A 13,947-nucleotide genomic window follows, 5' to 3' on the forward strand; every position below is an offset into this window, starting at 1 on the left:
TAGATATTCAAGAAGGTTCCCTTTAGACAATAAAGTTCATATCGGCAATAAACACGGGCAGTCTGTACGTGGCCTTACGATGTCCGTAGGGATGTGCCGATTCGGCGACATGCAGGTGTATTCGGCCTAATTTGGACGAAAAAACTATACGTTTTAAGCCGACTATATTTATTTATTTAAAAATATTTGCTGTGAGACACCAGCACGTTTAGGTACAATGTTAAATTTAAAAAAGTAACTTAACAAATACGAACTAAACATATTGCGAATACAGTTTATTTTGAACAGTATAAAACTCGCAACCTGCCAGTATTGTACCGTTTTTGTCAAGCTTAAAACCTAAAATTGCTAATAGTGGCTCCAAAGCGCTAACGTTTCGTGTGCTCCTCCTACCCCAGTTGGAAATACAGGCGTGATGTTTGTTTGTTTGTTTATACCTACTCTTTAGGAAAACAAAAAGGTTAAAACCATAGGTAATGACCAGCATTACGACATTGGATTCTATTATGAACACGGATATATCGTAATGAGATTTCCATTACAGCACGGGGGGGGGGCGCCGCGACCACGCGCGCGCAGTAGCGGGCGCAGCTCGTGGGGCAGACATACCTACCTAGTTCTCGTTAATGCAGGTCACTCTCAATGGTTCTTGAACACCATGATAGAGGATTTAATATATGGATATAGATAAAATATTGTATGCAACTGTACGTAATTCACTCGTGTTTTAAGGACCCCTATTACGATACAGTTGCATAAAATACTATTGTTTTGTTTACTTATTACAGTATAAATAGCTGAATATTAACGTCAACCCAAAGCAGTTCCCACTCTACTCGTCCAGTCCAAGGTTTGACTGAATAATTTATTTGGTCCCCCGAGTCCCAGTTTGGGCGCCAGTAATCGTCAGTCTCGACGTTTCTATTTGTTCCCCAACTCAAATAAATACTTGCTTTACAATTTCAGGTTAAACAGTTTCTTGTTTAGTTTTAACACTTTAGTTTGCTCTAGTTTCGAATGCCGGCTGAGGTTTTGTTGATTCTTACCTTATACTTAACTGCTTGTTAGTTAAACGTTCTTAAGTGATTTTTAATCTTCGGCGCAAAAAGAGGGGTGTTATAAGTTTGATGTCAATATCTGTATGTCATGTTTTTAATCAACGTCTTTTTGCTGGATGGAAAAAGATTTAATTGAAAATGTCAAATCTGAGTAGTTTAATCTATATTCTATACATGACAAGTTCTCATGTAGAATAGGGTGAGCATATTATGATTGATATACTAATTAAAATTAACTTATATTTATTTGTTAAAGTATAATTGTTTGATTAAAGAGTTAATGCACCGAATTTGCTTAAATGCTGCGTTAAAAACTATAAGATTGTTCACTCAGGAGTCACCGCGTATTTACCTGTTGCGGTTGAAAATTGTAGCCAAATAAGATTTATATTTGCCACTTGTAACTTTGCGGAATGTACTCCGGGGCCCTGTTCAACAAAAGGCAGGGGGCTTATTACAGATGTTTTCGCATAGACCGCCTGTTATACAAGTCACCTTTTGATAAAATCAACCTAGGGACCCGTAAACCTTTTTTGATAATCTTCCTGAATGTACTTTAGGACGATCAGAGTTTTGTCACTTTGGTGAGCTACTTTTAAGTGAACAAGATTTTTTTATTTTTAAATTGCAAGATTTTTTTTAATGTATAAGTTAATTTTAAATGTTTTGAAAAAAGAAAAAATAAATTAACATTTAAAAACATTATTTTCTAGTCTATAAATCCTGTAAACATTCTGTTGAGTATTTAATGATTTGTCATTTTTTTTCAAATAAATGATTCGTTTTACAAGTGTGGCATTTGGCCAAATGTATTTTATTCCGAAACTGTGAACTATTCAGGATTTATTTTATTTATTTCAAGATAATTGCGCATATAGTTAGGTTAAGTTGGTTTAATAAAAATCCTGAAACATATTATGATTGTTTTTTTTTTAGAATCAACTCCAAATTTGTTACTTTTACGGGTATCCCGTGAATATGAAAAACATGAAAAATTTGTCCAGCGCTGGGAATCGAACCCATCCTTGTGCTAATAACCCCTACACCACCGCTGGACAGGAATCTAGACACGAATTCGGTGACCCATGTCTCAGTTTATTACCTGAAACATACAGTTTCAGAATCAGAATACAATGCGTTGCAAATGAAACATTTGTGAAACCATTTGTATACATGAATATGAAACCTTAGCCCGTAGCTAATTGACCGACCCCGGACACCAACCGAATAAAACTGAGTGAATGATTCTTTAAATTGAATGTACTAGTTTGAGTGAGAGTGAGATAGCAAAAAGAAACGGAACGGTTATTGGAACGGGAGCGAACCATGCAGTGTACTAAAAAAACTAAAGACCGGACTAGTACATTTGCACGATTGCACTAATTGGGAGCGATCCTCTTAGTGAACGAACACGCAAAACTCTAAGTCTATCCGTACTACGGCGTACTATGTGGCTAACCGCGCGATTTTAGCGCGCCGTCCCTCTTCAAAGTATCGCTTCAGAAAGAGACGGCGCGCTAAAATAGCATAGTGCGTGCGTGCGTACGTGGCCTAATGGAAATACGCTAGGTTGATAATGGTCGAGCGATTTGTCAGTGGCATCGCTCGCGTGCCACCAGTCTCGGACGCTGACCCTGGCCTTCAAAGGCAAGGGTTTGAAAGCGTCGCCCAGATTTAGAAAAGTATTTGATGCACCCAGGCCTCGCTCCATGCAGCCAGTTCGTTTTTAAACACGTGTTAAAAAAACTTGCATACAGCCAGAACGTTTTTGATACGGGTGTTAAGAACACTGTGCATGCAGCCAGAGATTTGAATTAATTTGATTTTATGGCAACGCACGACTATCGCCTCTAGTCGCACGCAAAACCTCTCGTTCTGTCGCTCAAACGACGTTGCAGTGCGGCTGCCTTTACGTAGTGTGATACATTTTTGATCTGATCGCCGTTGAGTCGTTATCGACTCGCTGTCGCTTTACGAAAATCGAAATATCGCCGCTTGTCGTTGTTCCCAAACATGCAATACGGACACGTTAGTACATTACTAAACATTTGTATACTTGAGCGACAAAATCACCAACCACTGCGGCCGCTTAAACATAAATCGAAGAAGTTTGTTTTAGTCACATCGCTGTCGCGTCGCCGTCGCCTTACCACCGTTTAGAAAATATTAGCATTACTGCAAACACTGCGCTGTAAAGGGCTAGATTAAACGTGGAAGAACAATACATCTATTTTTGTATCACTCGCAGGTAAATCTATATACAAGGTGTTAATTTTTTTAATTTTTAGTTAGTTGATTGCTTTTGTTTTTGATTACCTTCATTATTTTAAAAGATATTCGTGTGTTTTGGTAAGTCAGTAATTCTACTTCATTTCTAACTCTACACTCATAATTAGTCTGTCGGTTGCGCTTTGACGTTTTTAGAAGAAAAACCTAAAATCACACATTGACAGCAAAACGGCCAGTATTAAACTATCGAAATAGTATGCAACCTCGCTAAAATATTTAATTGGCGCCTGTTGCAGTCGTAACTTCCAGACTGGGCACAATAAAAAAGGGATTTAAAACACAAACACAACATAATGTAATCGATTCTACTCTCGATTTTGAGCAAACTATTTTCTGGTTTTCAGTTATTTAATTAACACCTTGTATATTTGGATTCGTGTGCCACTGTCAAAAGGGCTATTCACTCGAAACTAGCCTTCGAAGACAGGCAAGACTTTGATTTGGGCCCTAGAGGGATCAATTACAGGCATGAAGTGAGACGAGATGGGCTAATCTAAGTAAATAGGGTATGAGTAAAGAAAGGGAATAGCTGTACAAGGTGTTTTAAAAATAAATTGAAATGTTTTAGCAGTAAAAGTTTTTATAAAAGCTTTCATTTAACTTGTCCTGTTTATTGTTGGGTCAAATCATGTAGTTAAGTTTATTTTAATCCGGATTGACTTGAAATTTGGTATACATAATGTAAGTTGAGGTTAACATGGTGAGGAAACCTGCACACACCTGTGAAGTACTTTTCAATGGTATGTGCGAAGTTCCCAATCTGCACTGGGGCCGCGTGGGAACTACGGACAAGCCCTCTCGTCCTGAGAGGAGGCCTGTGCCCAGCATTGGCACGTAAATAGGCTGGAATGATGTAAGTTGAACGATAATGCAAATGCAGTCAACAGAAAAACCTTGTATCAAAAATGGAGTGAATACATCGAACAAGTACACACCTAGAATATTACAAGTCAAATTTCGGCCACTTTTTGTAAACGAATTAACTAGAAATTTAGTATGAATATGTAATGTGTAGTTTGAACGACATGATTGAAAAGAAACTACTGAAAAAAAATACTTTTTTTGTTCAATACTTACTATTGAAGTACCTGCGTCAACGTAAAAACCGAAACACTTTGTACGATGCAAAAGATTGCGATCATCAAAATTTAAAAACAGATTAAATCCGAAACTGAAACATTTAAAAGCGTGTCGGTTTCAGCCGCTCTATAAACATCGTAATGAGGAAATAAATCAACCGTGTAGAAAAGTGGCAGGCAATTGCGATGTTCCTCCAGCCACGTAGGTTTCGACAACGCCCCCCAGCGAAGGCAGAACCGTCGTCTCCAATCATACCACCCCTGCGAGAAGGTCCCAAAGTACCGCGAAAAGGGGGGTGGGAGGTCAGTTTACAATGGTATTTTATTTGTGGACTATCTCTTCAGTCGGTGCCTGAGCTTCCTTGACATTTCGCAGATCCACTCCTTTATTTGGTATGCTTGGTCTAGTGGTCTCATTTTTCAAGGAAAGTAAATTATAAGGACGTGGTGGAGGGAAATTTTAAACGAGCGATGAAGACGTTTTATATTAGAATGAGGGCTATCGCGTGTGAATTCGCCGCTAGAGGCGCTAGTGTAGCGTGAGGTCTGCGAAATGTCAAATCTCATAGTTTTTGGGTGAGCTACGGGGGTTTATTTATAATTAGAATAATTTTGTGTATATTTTGCAATATCTGAAATTAATTATGGCAAATATGCGTTCCGGGGCAATGAATGTCTGTGTTTGAGACAGTTTTGTCTTTCGGAAACATTTGTCCTCCCTTTTTTCCGAACAAAACGGGGACTATGCAACTGTGGCATGCTCGATATTTTTATAGTACGGTTTTAAGGTGTATTAAATATGATTTTAATCTGAACTTTGTTTTCACGCTCGTAATAACAGACTTTGAAAGCCATACATAAAAACCTCACGCAACAGTGCGCCATCTAGTGAGACAAAAAACGATAGGGCAGCCCTCATTGATTGCATTGTAGAGTACCAGTAGTCAAGTGGTTGGAGAACATAACTATGAAGCTTGAGGTCACGAGTTCGATCCCCGATCGAGGCAGATATGTGACAGTATGAATAATACGAATGTTTGTTCTCGGGTCGAAGTTTAATATGTATTTAAGATATTCAAGTGGCTCTGCCTCCACCGTCTAGGTTTTACAATCCTAGACCTCTATCAAGACAAACGGCTGTAAGTCAGGCTAAGTACCTTTGTGCGCTTCATGATAGTAAATTGTGAGACATAAAGCAAAAATACAAGTGTAGTACCTACAGACACAGAATATCTAATAGTTAGTTAGTTAGGAGACCGGCGAAGTACGAATCGACGAAGGGTTCAGTGGCATATTAATAATAATAATGATTGGGTACAGTCAATTCGATTTTTTTTCGCGAATACTTTGAAGCCGTGGTGGCCTAGTGGTTTGACCTATCGCCTCTCAAGCAGTGGGTCGTGGGTTCGAACCCCGGCTCGCACCTCTGAGTTTTTCGAAGTTCATGTGCGGAATTACATTTGAAATTTACCACGAGCTTTGCGGTGAAGGAAAACATCGCGAGGAAAGCTGCACAAACCTGCGAAGCGATTCAATGGTGCGTGCGAAGTTCCCAATGCGCACTGGGCTCGCGTGGGAACTATGGCCCAAGCCCTCTTGTTCTGAGAGGAGGCCTGTGCCCAGCAGTGGGACGTATATAGGCTGGGATGACTTCGGCACTTCGGGCGAAGCCGCAAACACTTCGCCCCACTGTCGGTAAACTCGCGCACATCAAAGGCGCACATAAACTACCGATATTTCTTTGTTTGCAATGCACAATGCAGTAGGCCGAAGACGAAGTTTTATCGCAATAATTTTTATCGCGATGTGTGTGGCTTTACAAAAGCTGAATGAAAACAAAACAGAAAGTAGGTAAGTAGATATGGCGGATAGTGGTCATTCTCTACGCAATTTAATAATCCACAGTAAAGGGTTTTAAGGTCATTTCGGTCTAACACGTGCAAGATTAATGCTCAGTTCAAAGCCTATCGCATTAACATAAAAACCTTCGACAATATTATCCAATTTGGAACCCAATACCGTCTCTTACACGCAATCGGTGCGATTCGGTTACCGATAATACCTACTTACCATCGCCTTCGCTGGATAATCCTTATTGATAAACAACTATCCGGATTTAGACACGGTAGTTTCTTGCACAAGCGAATGCGCTGTTTTGCTTAGGCTCACGGGAAGGGGTTATCTGTCGCTAGCCCCTTTGATTTGACCATTTTGACGCTTTTTCGGTGGTTTCTTCTCGGCCTATAAACGTCCCAGTGCAGAGTTCTTCTCGCAGAGGGCTTGGGCCATAGTTTCCACGCAGGCCCAGTGCGGATTGGTAACTTCACATATATTAAATTTCTTCATCCGTGTGTGGTTTCCTCGTATCACGATGTTATTCTTCACCGTAAGGCACTTGCCTCACCGCCAGCGAGGAAACGATTGGCTATCGACTATTTTCTCGCTCAAGAAACGAACAAAAGATATAAGATCCTGTGTGAGTAAAAGAGACGCATATATTAATAGTTGATCGCTGGCTGTTCACACTGTCGGCGAGAACTCGCTCTTACATCTTTTGTCGCAGCGACAAGAGCTATAAAACTCGCTGAGCTATAGATACTCGCTCAGCGATGTCAGCTTGGCGGCCGCCCCGCACGAGCGAGTCGAGTGGAGCGAGTAATCGCCCGTCGCACGTGAACACTCGCTTACAGCCGAGCGACAAAACTACACTCGCTTCTCGCTGCTCGCTCACTTGTTTCTAGTTACTCGCTCTACTCGCTTCTCGCTCATCGTCGGCGGTGGGACAAGTGCCTAAAGCTCGTGGTAATTTTTAAACGTAATTTCGCACAATTTCCGAGTAACTCATAGGTGCAAGTCTGGGTTAAAATCCATGATCCTCTAGGCCAGCACGCCCTATTGGCCTAAAAAAAGAAGAAACAATTTGGCTAAAGGTACAACCATGAACTTCTTAACATTATTAACACTCGCTAAAACTACTAGGTCCTGTTAATAGGGTCTCAAGGCATACGATTCAACATTTCACGTCTGCGAAAAAAAAAAGCATTTATGTAATAATCCAGACCAGATTATAAATTATCTGTGTGCTAAATTTTGATCCAAATCCGTCAAGCTGTTATTGCGTAATTAATTAACAAACATCCTATCGTCACATAGTTTATCATTTATAACACCTATTAAAGTAGGATTTTAAAGTTTTATCGCACCCTACCTGACCTTGACTTTACGCCCTTCCAATGTACCCCCAAAAAGTTACATCACGCTACATCATAACCGTAATTCGTAATAACGTTGCGGTATTATCCACTCCATACACACCCCGTTTTGACTCAATAAATCAAGTAAGGCGGTAACAAACCATATAAGTACAAGGAGGTTGTTACAGCTCTCTATTTATATTTAGATTATTGCCGAAGGGGTTTAAGTGAAACTGGCTAATTTGTAGGGTTAAATTTCGTATTTATGTTTGGTTAGGGGAGGCTCGATTGTTATTATTGTTTAGCATTGATTGGCTATTAGTTAAGCTAAAATGTTGTTGTACGAACAAACTTGTTTATTTTTCACTACAATTTACCTGCGTATTTGAATTCAAATTTCCAGGGTTTTGCTCAAAGTCACGTGGAAATTCACAAAAAAAAAAAAAAAAATTCTTGCATCAGAAAACTCACGCGAAAGCTTTCTCTAATCCTAACGGTAGTAATCATCAAAACATCAACTTCGTTAACTTTCTTGCGAAAAATGTGTGCATTAAAAACACTCTAGTTGCGGACTTTAAAGAAAGTCATAAATTGAAACTTTCACTGTTTTTAATTATCTTAATTCATGATTATATTTTAAATAGTAAGAGTAAAGCCACTTTAGAGAATTTAACTTTTATTAACCTGCTGAATGTTCGCTTAAAGTTCAAGTCAATTTGACTTTTGGAAGTGGGTCAGATTCAAATTTCAAGATTTGACCCGCACATACATAGATACATTAAACATTTAGGGGCTGTTTCACCATCCTTTGATTAGTGTTAACTGGCGATAAGGTGTGATGCCGTCTCTATTTGTTTTGTTCGAATAGACGGAGACGGCATCACATTTAACCGTCGGTTAACGCTAATCAATGGATGGTGAAACATCCCCTTAATAAACAAACATTGCAAGTTAAATAAAAGTTTTTATAATAATAATTATTCGCCAAATATGTCCGTCCCACAGGAACCCTGTTCTTGCGTAGTCAAGGTCAACCTGCAACCGGATTGACTGGTCATCCAACTACATGCTCAACTCTCCAAAAGTCCCGCACCAAAAGCAAACAATTACTTTTCCAGTAACCGCGTAAAAACGTTAAACATATATCAAACACACATACACTATACACATACACATATACTATACTTTTTTTTTAATGTAACCTTTTTGTTTAATTTCCTTTTTGTACAATAAAGAGTATAAACAAACAAACAAACAAAACAAAAGGGAGTCTCATTATAACATACAAATAATCGGCATCTTAAGTAAAAGAACTCAAATATAGTGGTGGCTCGTCAGCAATTTTCCTTAGAAAAATCGATGTTGTTAACGCTCCGCTGACAAACGTATAGCCGTCTCTCTCGCACTTATAGGGGGCTGGGTAAGAAGGAGAATCGTTTCCGAGGTCCGCTCGAGGGTACTTGTGAGGTAATGGTTCAGTGGAGACTGGTTATACTCCTTACAGAAGTCGATGTGAAGAAGGCTTTGTTTCGAATGACAAGGAAACGATAAGGGAATAGTTTTCCATTGTTTGTAACGGAGTTGCCGCTAAATGTTTGTTGTTAATTACTTTGGTGATTTTTTCTTACATAGTGTAACTTTTCCCGTTAAAACGCATTAAACACAGAACTTTTAATCCATACTAATATTATAAATGTGAAAGTGTGTGTTTGTATGTTTGTCCTTCTTTCACGCCGCAACGGAGCAACGGCATAGAGATAGTTTATGGGCCAGAGAGTGACGTAGGCTACTTTTATCCCGGAAAAATGCACAGTTCCCGAGGGAACAGCGCGATAACCGAATTTCAGGCGGACGAAGTCGCGGGTAAAAGCTAGTAATGTGAATAAAAATGTCACGTGAGCTAAAAGGGCAGACACTTCCTCAAGTTCCTCATCATCATCATCATATCAGTCCAAGGGCGTCCACTGCTGGACATAGAACTCCCCCATAGACCTCCAGATCGGTTGGAAACGGCCTGTATCCACCGTGAACCGGCTTTGACCAGTTCATCCGTCCATCTCGGTAGTGGACGTCCTGTGCATACCGAATTGGTAACCTACTCCTTTTTTTGAAGTCGGTTTTTTAACGTTTTTAATATTTCATGTCATGAATCTTATTTATGAGGTTTAGTCGACTTTCAGAATAACCGAAACTTCTACAAACTGTAAGGTTGCAGTCATTAGAATCGTATTAGGAAAGTCTAAGGTCACATAGTTCAGGTATAGGACAGATAGTGCACTGTATAAACACGCTTGTTGCAACTGCTTCCATTTCAATACATTCTTAGTTCATAGACATGGCAAGGCATGGCTTGTTATTCGATCCATTATCATCATCTCAGCCTATATACGTCCCAATGCAGGGCACAGGCTCAGAATGAGAGGGCTTGGGCCGAAGTTCCCATGCGGGCCCTGTGTGTAAGTACTCAGAATAATTTCACAAACACAATTGAATTGGTGTGTTCTCATGATATTTTTCTTCGGCGTAAATTTAATGGTAAATCTCAAATGTAATTTCGCACGTAACTTCCGAAAAACTCAGCGGTGCGATATTTGTAACTGTAAGTATGTAAACTCTTTATTTTACAAGCACAATTGACAAACGTCGATATACAGTACAAAGGCGAACAATACAATACAATAACTTTTTATTAAGCACTAACACAATAGTAGCAGTAAAGAAACAGGTAGGTATATAGAGATTTTCCAAGGGAAGCAATAGGAGGTCTCATCGCATTAGAGTGATCTCTTCCAGGAAGCCTTTGCTTACTTACCTTTGAATGTTTAAAAAAAATATAAGATAAGGATAAGAGAACCGTTCAGTTTTTGAGGCCATCGATTTTTTTTTATGTGTTCTAGTTACAATATTAAGTACAAATCTAGTGAATAATGTTTTTTCATAGTAGGTACTTTGTCAGATAAGTTTGTATTTATCTTACTTTCTCAATTATCTTCAGTCAACTTCAGTAAGCTCGCTAAGAAAGCAACGTAAATACGACCTTTACGACAAAATACGACGGCAAAACAGTATTCGCTACATCTGTAGTACGGACGGTACAGTAGAACCTTTTGATTCCTGACCCCGTAGAACGTTCTCACAGTGAGTGTCATAATAAATTCCCTTGTCAAGCAATGCGGTATCACTTTGACTTTTTCTACGGAAAATTTCCACAGTGGATTTCAGTTGGTTCGATTCTACGAGTGTACGTTCTGTAGTACTCTGTGGCCAGACCGACCGACGCCACTATGCTTATCGATCATGCGCCGTAATTGCCAACCTGGGGTTTATGCTGTTGTCACAGCGCCATTACTCAGCTTGATTTAGGACCAGGTTATAATTAAACTGTTTTGTACCCCCGACGCAAAAAGAAGGGTGTTATAAGTTTGACCGCTATGTGTGTCTGTGTGTCCGTCTGTGGCACCGTAGCTCTTAAACGGGTGAACCGATTTGAATGCGTCGATTTGAATGACATGTTTTATCAAAATCGGTTCAGCCGTTTTTGAGATATTGAACGTTGAAGTGACAAAGTCGGGGGTTTACCAACTTTTTGTTGGTTAGAGCTATGTCGAAAATACAAACTGAAATATAGATACACAGAAAAACTATTTTTAGCCAGCGCTGGGAAACGAACCCAGGTCCTCGGCATTCCGTGCCGCGTGCCATACCCCTACACCACCACTGGACAGGAGTACAGACACGAATTTTTCCTATGCACCAATATCTCAGCTTGTTTGTTTTCTTATTTAGTCACTTAAGCAGCGACACTAGCGACATCTATGTTGTAGCCCTCATCGAGAAACTTTCAACAAACAACTTTCAACACCCCATTGGAATAACTGAGATTTTGTGGCGTACCTACCTATAGTTATACCTACAATAGTTTTGTCTCAGACTTAACGGAATCCTCGGTGCGTAAGCACGACTCGCACTTAACTAGTCTTTTCCTTTTTCAGTATTATCTAAAAGTAACTATTTTATTTTATTGTGGTGGCCTAGTGGAAAGCCGTGGTGGCCTAGTGGTTTGCCCTATCGCCTCTCAAGCAGAGGGTCGTGGGTTCAAACCCCGGCTCGCACCTCTGAGTTTTTCGAAATTCATGTGCGGAGTTACATTTGAAATTTACCACGAGCTTTGCGGTGAAGGAAAACATCGTGAGGAAACCTGCACAAACCTGCGAAGCAATTCAATGGTGCGTGTGAAGTTCCCAATCTGCAATGGGCCCGCGTGGGAACTATGGCCCAAGCCCTCTTGTTCTGAGAGGAGGCCTCTGCCCAGCAGTGGGACGTATATAGGCTGGGATGGATGGATGGATGGAACTATTTTAGAACGTCTCAGAGGTGAAACAGCCCTGCGATTGCATAAATTACCCAGAAAAAGAGAGAATCGATACGACCTTCTCAAGGAGACTCGTTCACTAAAAACTATAGCATATTCTAAGCTTTCTTGGATTTGAATTATTTTGTGGCTATTTTATTGGTTGAACCTTAAAATGAACTTGAAGTAATTGAGAGAGAGAGATAGATTTATTTACACATACTCGATATACAGGGTAAGGCTGAGTTTCAACCAAAGATGTCCGAGTGTGCGAGGATGTGTCGCGAGAAATGTGTTTTTCATGAACCAATAGAAACACTTCATTTACCTATCCTGGCGCAGCATATCTCTGGTGGAAACAGCTGTGCAGTGCAGTGAGGCAAATGAAGCGTTTCTTTGGTTCATGAAAAACAACATTCCTTCCAGTGCAAACGGAGACTTAAATACATTGAGAAGGAAAACATTTTGAAACAACATCGAATTGTTTACACAATATATAATTATATGTGTGTAATTTTTATTTTATTTATTTTTGAACACGAGGGTTGAGTCATGTTTGTAAGAAAAATGGATGTTTAAGGGGACCCCATGCCCCAATGACCTTCGATCTGAATTCCTTAGTTTTCTAATGTTTTTGTAGCTTATTATATTAACAACAACGGCTTTAAGCAATATACATAGTATCCCATATTTACTTCAAAGTTCATTGTCTTCGAGATATTTGGCATCACAGTTGAACAATTTTAGGGCAAAAAACTGGTTTTCTGGCCATAACCTTTGTGTTAATTAGTTCCAAATGAAAAACTTAGACACGTTTTTAGAGACGTCAAAGACGAACCCAAATATGTAGATTTCGTTTATGTTAGATCTTCCACGTCAATGGAGATACGAAATTAGTGTTTTTTTTAGACAGTGTTTAAAAAAATCATACAAAATTAAATGTTCTTTTTTTTCAAAATCCAGTCGACAAAATGGAGATACAAGGTTAAAGAACCGATAGCCGTTTGACTTATAATTATATCTGTAGCTCCTTAAGTAGGCATTAAAAATTCTATTACAATATTATAAAAAAATATGAGTGTGTATTCGTTACTGCTTCAAGCTAAAGCCAAACAACCAATCAATAAGTCTTAAAACCTTATTTTTTTATGTTTTTCTATCAAAACCATCTAAAATGACCCCACACTGCGTACATTTTGCTTAGAAGAGGGGCTCTTATAACACTAGATTTTCTTAGATACCTATAAATTTGTACGAAACCCTCAGTACGCGAGTTCATTTGCAACTGGCCGGTTTTTATGACAATTCCCACGAAAAAACAACAAGACTGATTTTCACGTTTACTTTTAAGTTAGAATGGTCTTTGATATTATAAGCCGTATAGTCAGCAGCTGAAATAGATGAGCGTTCTGGTGTTCGAAATAATGTTAACACTCTTATTACCTTCGCAGTTTAGAGTCGTGTTTAGATTATGAGCACCGTAACCTCTTATCCACTTCTGCTGCTGACTGTACAAATGATATTCAACCTCTGGGTGTTAAAAGCATTGCTTGGTCGACGTATTAGAGGCATATAAGATAGTTTCGCCCGTTTCGCTTGCATGCACCTCGCCTGGGCCTCGCTCAGTTAAACTCAAGTACTTATTTCATAAACACTTCGAAACTACGAGAGTAACGCAACTCGTATACAACTCTTATAAGCTAATTACAAACACGTTGAATCTTGTCAGTTAGTGTAAACAGTGCGCTAAAGGGGGTAAAAAGGGGCAAAGGCCACGCATTAGGCTGTTGCCGGCCGAAAGGGTAATCTGGGCTAATTTGATAGGAAGAGACAAACGAGCGGACATTACGGTGTCCCGACTAGAAGCGAGGAGCGTTTTATCGATTAGCCCGTTTGAGATGACTGCTGCTAATAATTTTCATAACGACTTTTCTTCGACTGGGTACTTATTAATTACAATACAAAATTAGAGAAAA

The 13,947-nt window shown here is 39.4% G+C and overlaps 1 protein-coding gene across 4 annotated transcripts in view; it reads left to right on the top strand.

Annotated features, from left to right (window-relative positions):
• Gfrl (Glial cell line-derived neurotrophic family receptor-like) overlaps positions 1 to 13,947 on the top strand; it is a 305,325-nt gene that overhangs the window by 36,748 nt on the left and 254,630 nt on the right. The window lies entirely within an intron of this gene.

This window comes from Choristoneura fumiferana, chromosome 19, assembly GCF_025370935.1.
Source record: "Choristoneura fumiferana chromosome 19, NRCan_CFum_1, whole genome shotgun sequence".
NCBI classification, from domain to species: Eukaryota; Metazoa; Arthropoda; class Insecta; order Lepidoptera; family Tortricidae; genus Choristoneura; species Choristoneura fumiferana.